Raw genomic sequence first — 11,280 nt, 5'->3', positions numbered from 1 at the left:
AACTTGCCGCGGTCTCCAACTCATTTGAAGAAAAACGTTCAAAGTTTTCACCCGGCCTTATTATAATATATAAAGTGAAGTTTTAAAAAGCTTTTTTTTTAAAAGGGTAAAAATTAAAAACTTACATATTTTTTAGTAAAATACACGCCAATGAGATGGTGATGGTAATCCGACAAATACGTGGTGTGGTGTGTGTGTGTGTACAAGCAACACGTAGTCGAAGCAGCACGCGTGTTTAACGAACAATAAATAAACAGAAAGCCACACAGGTGTTCCCAGTAATAACAATTGGGAGGGAATTAGAAGGAGGTGTTCAGACAGACAAGGATAGGTAGGGGGGGGGACACAATATATATATACATATATATATATATAAATATAAAAAAAAGTGAGGTGCAACAATGGACTTACGAACAGTTTTTAAAATATCGCTACAAAAACGAAGTTAAGAAGAAAACAGAACGGATTATTAATAAAGAAATTCTAATAGACACAATTCTAATGATATTGTTGAAAAAAAGTTTAAGTTTGTATAGCCATTCTCCACGCGTTCACCCTGACGGGTCGGGGACAGTTAAAGGCTTTTGTATCCAACTGAAATAAAAATATACATGCATTGGTTTTTAGAATCCTTGTTAATAATATTGGGCTGAAATAATTATCTTTTGACTGAAGCTTAATAATGCCCTTGAGAAAGGCATGAATGTCATTCTGGCCCCCACTTATTAACTTAGTCTAATTTGTCAGTAAACATATATTTTTTGCCTTACGCACATAACGAATTAGTTAACTTCTCTACCTTCCATGTTAGTAATGTCCAAGTTATCTTTACTTTTTATTCGCAAGATAGAAAGAAAAATGAAACCAAAAAAATGGAAGATACAGTGTGTGCTCGTGTGAATATATATATATATATATATATATTTATATATATATATATTTATATACATGTATGTATAAAGAAAGAATATAATAACGCGTGTCTCGCCTTAAACAGAATGAAGACTTGACTTACCTATTATTTATAAACGGACGTCTGGATGGGACCTTTAAAACAACTTCTAACTGGCCATTACATATATTAAATACACATACAGTTTTCTTTGATTAATTGACTAAGAAGGCTTCTAATAAAGTGATGTATCTAAAACAAAGTAGCCAAACTGTGCTTAAAATGTTTGTTTGGTGGTGTTTAGGATGTAATAATATAACTTAAATGTTATTTCTCTCTCCCCCTCCGGCTTCTCTTCTCGTCCCATTCATGTAAGTGCGTGCGTGCGCGTCACACGCAACAAGACCTTATTATTAGCAATTTAAGTTTCATACACTAATTGACAAGCATTACTATACATAAGAGCCAACAGTGTATATATTACTTTATGGACATACCAATAGGTAAGTATAAACACATCGGCGAGTGTGTAGACTTCGACACACGCGACTAATAAATACATATATATTCATGTATGCGCGTGTTTGTGTGACTATAATGTGTATTTGCTGTAATGTATATATATATATATTTTGTATGTATGTATGTATACCTATTCCTTTCTTCTTGGTCTGGATTTATATGAATTCAGCTGCCAACCAGAAGAAGGAAAAGAGAGGAAAGTAATTTCCCATAGAGATGCACCTGCCGTCAGATCTCTACAGATATGTAAAGTAGGTGTTCCTTATTTGGCAGTGATCTCGCGTGGGGAGAGAGAAGAAGAAGAAGAAGAAGAAGGGAGGCGGTATATATATACATATATATATATATGTATATAAAGAGAGAGACAGATGATAGAGAAAGAAAGAGGGTAAACTAGAGAGAGAGGGGGAGGGAAGAAATTAACCATCGGATGGCGAAGGGAATGGGGGAGAGAGCAGATGAGGTGTGAGAGGAAAGAAGGAGGAGAGAGGAAAGCGGGAGGAGAGAGGGAGGAAGGAGGGGAAGAGGTAAGATAGGGGAAGAGAGAGGAGAGGGGAAGAAGAAGAAGACAGGGGGGAAAAGAAGAAAAACAAGAGCAACCATCACAACAACAATAGTCCATACCAAGTGAAGCATGGAAACAAATAAATAAAAAAAAAACCAGGGGTGGGGCGTGATGGATGTGAATAAATAATTAAAAACCTGCATATATTTTCACATATATATAAATATATATATATATGTATATATATATATATATATAAGCAAAAATGCTAGTTTCAAAATCTCTCTCACACAGACATACACACAAAATAGCTGAAAACCCAAACGGTGACCTACACGCCTAAGCATACACACACACACGCGCACACACATTCATTCATATGCCTCTCACCATCTCGTAAAGTACCTGTATATTGTGTACCCTGCCCTAAAACACACTCAATTATAAACACTGTGCTTATTTATCCACACGAGTGTCTATTGTCCTGTTGTTGTTGCTGTTGCTGCTGCTCGGGCCCGTCCTATCCCATCGTCCCTTACCATATATCGATCTAATTAGATTCTATCTGTTACGCTGTTAATTAGCAATTGTATATATACCCAATCTATCTGTTTTTTTCTGTCTCACCTTTTTCCCCCACTTTGATTTTCTTTGGAGGAATGAAACGATCAACAAAAACTAAACTTGTAAATTCAGTATTGATGATGAGGACGACGACGATGAGGGTTTATTGTATTTGCTATAAAGGGCTCAAAACAGAGGGGGCAGTGCAAAATAGGAAAGACAACAAGAAACAATGGGGTTTGAATCGTGTGAGAGGATGAGATCAACAATAATGACATTATCATCATCATTTAATGACCGTCGCCTACGCTGGCATGGGTGGAGCATCAACGATGAAGATACATTAATAAGGTGGCGAGCTGGCAGAACCGTTAGCACGCCGGGTGAAATGCGTAGCCGTATTTCGTCTGGCGTTACGTTCTGAGTTCAAATTCCGCCACGGTCGACTTTGCCTTTCATCCTTTCGGGGTCGATAAATTAAGTACCAGTTATGCACTGGAGTCGATATAATCGACTTAATCCGTTTGTCTGTCCTTGTTTGTCCCCTCTATGTTTAGCCCCTTGTGGGTAATAAAGAAACGGATGAAGATACATTAATAAATTAAAGTCTATTTCGAATACAGAGGAGCATTAAATCAGAGACTCTCCCTGGTTTCAGAAGCAAGGTAGTCCACCCTCTACTTAAACAAGGGACCAGCTACCATAGCAAGGCAATCCTTCAGCTGTCGGCAGTACTCTTTTGCAGCTACGTGGACTGAAGTGATGAGAAATGAAGCATCTTGCTTAAGCACACAAAAAAGCTGTCTGGTCTAAAAATCGAACCTCCATCTTTTTCAAGGGTTAATCCAACACCCAAACTAACATACAATGTATTAAGTGAGAACCATAAATAGCAGAAAGAATAGAGACTAACAGAAATGGTGGTGGTGGTGGGGAGAGTACAACCAGAGTAATCTTGGGGTGCTCCACACCAACAGCTGTGTAAGCTAGGACCCATTTCACCACTGCAACCCAGCTTTTATCAGTTTTATCCCCTTCTTTCCATCCCTTCTTCTTCAAGTAGTGCTTGAAATGATTGATGAGGACTTGTCACAAAGCTTCCTTGCCCCAACCACCAAGTAGAGGAAGGCTACCTGTTCTTCCTTGTTAAAAAGAAGGGTCTTTGGCTTGATCTCCATGATACACTCAGCTGATGATTTCTTTTCAACAGAAACTCCACAAAACAATAATGTGCATTTTGGACATGTTTAGTTGGGGCCCTAAAAGAGCCATGCCTGGAAAGTTTATTCCAAACAGGCCAAAGAGTTTTGGAAATTGCCTATAATACTTGATCTGAAAGTCCTCCAGACTGTCCTCATCAGCGCCCAGAAGTGCTGCCAAGCCTTCACCATTCATACCTCTAACTATCCCTCTACAGAATGCAAGAGCTGGTTTTCCACTCACCCCATTATCCAGCTGGTAGAATGCTGTGAATGCTTGGCAACATTTCAAACATCAAACACCCAAGTTCAGTCTTTGCTTGGTGCAAGACTGCAACTCAAAGAGTTCGGTTTAAGAGAGAAAAAAAAAAAATCACGATTGGTAACCACACCTATTTACCAGCCAGGAATCTGTGATGTATCTGTCACCATGACAATGATGTCACCTGTGTATATAGATATAATTGATCTGAGTTGCAGTTCAAACAGGATGACCATCAATGTTGTCAGCCTCTGCAGGAATAGCTCCACTGCTAAAATGTACAAAAGAGACTGAGCTGAATTAATTACAGGTACACTGAGGTAAGATATGATACCGACATGTCAGATGAGGTGTAGATTGTCATTGATATAGCTGGTAGTAATTGCACCAGTTTGTGCATCTCTCATTGTAAAAGCCAAACCTCTAAGTCAGCAAGCACCTTTATCAAAATCTTAAAATGCTGAGGAGACTTATGGGCTTAAAGTTGTCCATTCCCCCTCAACCCCTGTTCAAATCCATCTTCAACAACATCATCACCCCTCAGCTCACACAACAGGTTATGCTCCCTGTCTATCAGTAATAATAACAGATAGCTGCTATATAAAAAGGAAGAAGTGGTATCCGGGAGATGAGGAATCTGCCTAGCTCCTACACGGATGACCGTGTCAAGACTCTTGAGAATTCCTCTTGACGGCAGCACCATCAAGTAGTACTGCTGTAACAAGAGGAATTTCTGCCGGGGTCTCAGTGGAGCCCTACAAATCTTATTGATATCCAGGGACACCTGCTACACCGAATCTAAACAAAATTCCCAATGCAAGCTCAAAGTCCTTGTAGGAACATTAAGTCCTAGGTAGGACACCTCTCCCAGTTCTATATTTTTCATCATGATACCATCGAGACTCGGTGGTGTGCTGTCATTGTCCCAGCAATTCACCCCTTGAGATTCCTATCTTTCTGGAACAGCACTGCCATGCCACTTAACCTGGGTTAACCAGAAGAGGGGCAGATTCTATAATCAATAAAAAAAGAAGACAAATTAGTGTATCACAGTAATGTTGGTCTTGTTGATGGCCACCACATCTGGACTTAGTGATTTAGGGACTCACGAGCATTCAGTAGATATCCTTGTTCCCAGGCCGACCCCAGACCACATGCATTTATATACCCCACTTTCAATTGTGATATATTGGTTTGTGTAAAGACGGGGAAATTCTACCTTGTTTTTGAAATGTGGGTAATTTAATATTTCCCAACTTCTTATTCTTAAAATACATATTTATTTCTTTATTGCACACAGAGGGGACAAACCAGGACATACAAAGGGATTAAGTCGATTACATTGACCCCAGTGCATAACTGGTACTTGTTTAATTAGCCCTGAAAGGATGAAAGACAAAGTCGACCTCGCAGAATTTGAACTCAGAACGTAAAAATAGACTACATACCACTAAGCATTTCACTTGGTGTGCTAACATTTCTGCCAGCTCACTGCCTTTCAGACGCCCAATTTTCTTTTCTACTTTAGGCATAAGGCCTGAAAATTTGAGGGGGGGGGCAGTCGATTCGATCAACTCAGCATGCAACTGGTACTTAATTTATCAACTCTGAAAGGATGAAAGGCAAAGTCGACCTCGGCGGAATTTGAACTGTACCAGGCTCCAGTCTGATCTGGCAGTGCTTCTACAGCTGGATGCCCTTCCTAACGCCAACCACTCTGTGAGTGTAGTGGGTGGTTTTTACGTGCCACCGGCACAGGTGCCAGGGGAGGCTGGCAACGGCCATGATCGGTTGGTGCTTTTTACGTGCCACTGGCACGGGTATCACAACTACAATTTCCATTTGATTTACAAATTCAAGACAGTCTTTCTAAACCACCTTTTCATAATTCTGAATAGAACCCTTGCATTAATTCCTATTGGAAGTCTGTCTATTTTGATTCTATTTTGATTCTAGCCCCATGAATGATTATAGTTTTGGGTTTTTGAAAGGCAAAGTCAATCTCTGTGGGATTTGAACTCAGAATATAAAGGGACAAGAATAAATACAACAACAACAACAACAACTATAATAATAATCTTTTCTACTATAGGCACAAGACCTGAAATTTTGGAAAAGTGGGTAAGCTGATTACATCGACCACAGTGCTCAACTGGTACTTATTTTATTGACCCCAAATGGATGAAGGGCAAAGTCGACCTTGGCAGAATTTGAACTCAGAATGTAAAGACAGATGAAATACCGCTAAGCATTTTTCCCAGCAAGCTAACGATTCTGCCAGCTCAATAATAATAAAATCCTTTCTACTATAGGCACGAGGGAGGGGACTAGTCAATTACATCGACCCCAGTGCTTCATAGGTACTTAATTTATCGACCCCAAAAGGATGAATGGCAAAGTCGACCTTGGCAGAATTTGAACTCAGAATGTCATGATGAGCAAAATACTGCTAAGCATCTTTGCTTGGCGTGCTAACAATTCTGCTACCTCGCCACCTTAATAATAATAATAATAAAATAATAATAATAATAATAATAATAATAATAATAATAATCCTTTCTGCTATAGGCACAAAGCCTGAAATTTTTGTGGGTAGGGGGTCCAGTCAATTTGATCGACCCAGTACGCAACTGGTACTTAATTTATTGACCCCCCGAAAGGATGAAAGATAAGATCAACCTTGGTGGAATTTGAACTCAGAATGTAAAGAAGACGAAATACCGCTAAGGATTTCGTCCAGGATGTTAACAGTTCTACCAGCTCACCGCCTTGATGATAATAATAATATAATAATAATAACAACAATCATAAACCATAATTATTTCTACTTTAGGCACAAGGCCTTGAAAATTTGGGGGGAAGGGGGCTAGTTGATTGCATCGACCCTAGTGCATAGCTGGTACTTATTTCATCAATTCTGAAAGGATAAAAGTCACAGTTGACCTCAGTGGAATTTGAACTCAGAATGCAAAGGCAGACAAAATACTGCTATGCATTTCGCCCGGCATGCTAATGATTCTGCCAGCTCGTTACCTTAAATTATAATAATTGATTCTAATATAGGCACAAAGTGCTTGACTGGTACTAATGACAAAGTTACCTCAGCAGTATTTGAACTCCAAATGTAAATGGTTGGAAGAAATGTTGCTACACATTTTGTCGTTCATGCTGAAGATTTGGCAAACTCAATGCTATAACAATGATAATAATGGCCTTTGAAAAGGTGGGCAAGCTGGGAGAAACGTTAGCACGCTGGGCAAAATGCTTAGCAGTATTTCTTCTGTCTTTGTGTTCTGAGTTCAAATTCCACCGAGGTTGACTTTGCCTTTCATCTTTTCGGGGTCGATAAATTAAATACCAATTACGCACTGGGGTCAATCTAATCGACTGGCCTCCTCCCCCAAAATTTCAGGCCTTGTGCCTAGAGTAGAAAAGAATAATGGCTTCCGATTTAACCATAGGACCATCAATTTTGAGGGGATGGGACAAAGCTGAGAGGAAGGGGTTAGTTGAATACATTAATAATTCTGGGTGTTGGCTTGTCTTCTTCATGAATTGTGTAAATATTGAGTAGTCATTAAAAAGGGGACACCATCAAAAACTGCCACACAAGTTGTTGGTTGTCTGCAAGTCAGTTCTGATTTGGCTGCTCTTTCTAGTAGGTTGAGTAACCAAGTAAGTTCTGTCTTGTTAGCTCAAGCAAGTATATGTCGCTGTTTAAACCTTGGTTAGTCCTGATTAAACAGGTCTATCATTAAAGATATTTCAATAACAACCATCTTCTTCATTTCTCAATGTTAATCCAAGCACAGTGTATCTAAGAATAGATCCAAACATGTCCTTACTTTTGAAGATAGCAGTCATTTTGAGTAGGCCAGGTGACCCTGTAAGAGGTCTCTACTTGGTATGGGGCTTCAATTAAGTTGGAGCAGAATAAACCCCAACCCAACAAGCCAAGCAAAATTGCAATCAAGGCAGGTATTGGTATCATGCAAATGGCACGTAAAAGCACCCATTACACTCTTGGAGTGGTTGGCGTTAGGAAGGACATCCAGCCATAGAAACCATGCCAAATCAGACAGGGGTCTGGTGCAGCCTTCCAGTCCTTGTCAAACCGCCCAACCCATGACAGCATGGACAATGGACATTAACCCTTTGATGTTCAAATTTCTCTATTAAATGTAATACTTTTTCACTCAAATTGTTTTGAATTAATCATGCATTATGTTATAGCCTTGAGGTTTCAATGATATGATTGTTTATTTTTAGAATGTCAATGTAGGTTAGGTGTGATAGGCTAGATATGGCCAGTTTGAATATCAAACATATAGAATATTTGGGCCGGATATGGCCGGTTTAAACACTAAAGGGTTAAATGATGATACGATGATGAGGATATTTCAGATTGATTGTGAAACAAGGACAAAGAAACAATTTCATCAACAAAGCTCATTACAATGTCAGGCAGATGGTGATGTACAGAATGTTGTATACAAAAACAAATCTCAGTAAATTAAAACTTGTCTTTCGGTTGGAGAAAGAAACAAGAAGACGAGCAGCAGTTGTTAGTGGCTCTTAAAGAAAAGAAAGAGAGAGAAAGATAATAGCAAGTGTTTGAAGAAGGCCGATTTATCACCGACCTCCACACTTATAGACCTCTCCAGGTGATAGTACTTGTCCTACAGATGTTCTTGTTGCTAATCTACTCACGATATTAGGCCCTCATTTCAAGTATTTTTACACTCTGCTGTCTGTTATCATACTTCTCTCCAAAATTTAGCACCTTGTTTTGTTTAGCAACAACGCCACCACTTGTTACAACTTGCTTCCAAAAAGCTAATGGAGCAATCTCTTCGTGTTTGTTCAACCTGCAAGAAATAGCATCCAAATTTTCCTCAAACTGCATCCTACTATGTTGGATAATGTAGTCCTGAAAAAATGTACAGACCACAACTGGGAGACCTTTAGCCATTTTGTAACTGAATTTCTGTTAAAATAGATGTCCTTTGGTGTCAATTAATTTTTGATAATAATGATAAATTCTGTAAAATAATTTTGTTATAATTCAGCTGGTGATTAGAGCCAAAATTAATTTGAAATTTTAATGAGAGATTTTGATTTAGATCACTTTAAACAACTATCATAGAACTAGAGGCAGTATGAGGTGAGTTGGTACCAAAAGGGTTTATAGATATGTCAGATCAAGGTGTGCCTGATCAAGGCTGAATTTATTGATCACTATGTGCCAAATAGAAATAGCAGCCAAATCTCCTTCAAATCACATGCTACTATCTTAAATAAAGATACATTGGAGTATGTTGCCTCAGAAACATAAAAAGTTGAGCTGGTCACAACAAAACTATCTTTGAGCATAAATCTAGTAATTATCTTAATAACTGATTGAGAATAATGAAATTATTAAATTCATTTAGTCTGTTTTGGTTGGATCGTTAATTTTGAAGAAATTCCATCCCTGTTCAACAACAGGGTTATGGACACAAACCTGGACCTAACTCACAATAAGAAACCTTTATTTCATACTGGGGCCTAGAATTCTCACCCACTTGTTACATTTTCCCCCTGTAGAACAAACAATAGTCACATTCACTTATATTTAACCCTTTCCTAATCAGACTTTTAATGAAACACACTGTTCATGCATTTTAATTAATTTTGGAAAACAATGACGAATGTGGTAAGTTTTAATAAAATAATCAACTTTTCCATTATTAATCTAATTAGCACATAAACATAACTTAGCAAAAGGTTTCTTAAAATCATAACAGAAGGTTTAAGTTTCAACATAAGCCTTTCGTGTAATACAATAAGGGGTGATTACAAATCGGTTGTGTTGAAAGGGGTTAAACCCATTTGTCGTGATAGCAGCAGTAGTGGTGGTGGTGGTAGAAGAAATTATATCACATCATATGGTGTTTGATACTAAATAGAAAAACTCAACACACATATGAGAGAGAGAGAGTGGGAGAAATAATGCATATATAAAAACATAGATACAAACATGCATTCTACATATCTATATATATAAAAGAGAGGTTGTGTGGTGTCTGTCTCCTACGATTTAGATTCCTAACTACTCCCACATTTTGCGGTGCAGTGTAACCAAAACCGGGTATCTTATAGTCGTGATTCATATCGAGCCCTTCTGGGTATTAGCGCATGTCTACGATGAGTCTACGATTTAAAAAAAAATTTACCATAATTTTTCCACATTTTTAATGCATTTTCGCTCGGTTTATATAAGGGAAGTAACTCTCTAAAAATGTATTATTAAATCTCAGAAAGTAAAAAGCTACAGTAACACCCACCCCCTTTGTGGTTAGCCATATTGAGATGGCTATTATACTTTACATCTCTAAAAATGCTTATATAGTTATTTCCCTTACAAATCCGAGCAACGCCGGGCGATACTGCTAGTATATATATATATATATATATATATATATAGGTAGAGTTTAGTTTCTTCAGCCATGTAAATGAGATGTGCTTTTCTCGGCCTATCTACTCCTTCTTCCTTTTCCTCATCAATGAACTTTTTCCTCTTTCCGATGGAGAGCCATGCTTGAAATGTCATTTCCACTTCTGTTTTTCCATCTAAAACTTCCACTGAACATCAGTCTAGTATATTCACCTTGTACGTCTAATTGACATTTGTTGTTTTTTTCCTGTACTCTTGATTTCTCTCTCCCTCTCTCTCTCTCTCTCTCTCTCTCTCTCTTCTCTCTCTCTCTCTCTCTATATATATATATATATATATATATTATATATATATATATGAGATAGATAGATAGATAAATAGCTAGGTAGCTATTTAGCTAGAGAGAAAGATAGCTGGACAAACAGACAGACAGATAGATAGATAGATAGATAGATAGATAGATAGATAGATAGATAGATAGATAGATAGACAAACACATACATGCATGCATACATACATAGAAGAAAAAATATAAACACTAGCATGGTTGTGTGTTTAAGAAGTTCACTTAGATACCCAAAGTACTGTGCCCTGGGACTGAAACCAAAACCACATGGTTACTGTCTTCCAGCATCCAGGTTGATCAACATTATGTGAGTGAATTTGGTAACAATGAGTTCTGCAAGGAATTTCCACGTGTGTATGTAGGTATCCATTGCAGCTCAGTTCTTGGCACCAATCTATTTATTACAATCCCTTGGGCCATAACAGAGCAAATCTCTTGTAAAATGTTGTATACTAAAGACCCAGTTCTCAACGCTGAATGAAAGACAGTGAAGGAGGGACAGCTGAACATAAAAACGAGATCCTGTTTTCCTTTAACTTACCCCAAACTGGGAT

The 11,280-nt window shown here is 38.1% G+C and overlaps 1 protein-coding gene across 3 annotated transcripts in view; it reads right to left on the bottom strand.

Annotated features, from left to right (window-relative positions):
* LOC115213499 (delta-like protein D) overlaps window positions 1-11,280 on the bottom strand; it is a 159,550-nt gene that overhangs the window by 42,612 nt on the left and 105,658 nt on the right. Inside the window, exon 1 of one of the 3 annotated variants that reach the window (XM_036504198.1) lies at window positions 1,016-1,418. The exons of 1 other annotated variant lie outside the window; for it this stretch is intronic. The gene's annotated coding sequence lies outside the window, so the exon portion shown is untranslated. Of the gene's footprint in view, window positions 1-125; window positions 310-1,015; window positions 1,419-11,280 lie in introns of those variants that run through there. One more of the 3 variants, XM_036504199.1, reaches the window with a different exon arrangement.

This window comes from Octopus sinensis, linkage group LG6, assembly GCF_006345805.1.
Source record: "Octopus sinensis linkage group LG6, ASM634580v1, whole genome shotgun sequence".
NCBI classification, from domain to species: Eukaryota; Metazoa; Mollusca; class Cephalopoda; order Octopoda; family Octopodidae; genus Octopus; species Octopus sinensis.
Note: the sequence above shows the minus strand (reverse complement) of the source record. Positions and strands in the feature narration are given on the sequence as shown.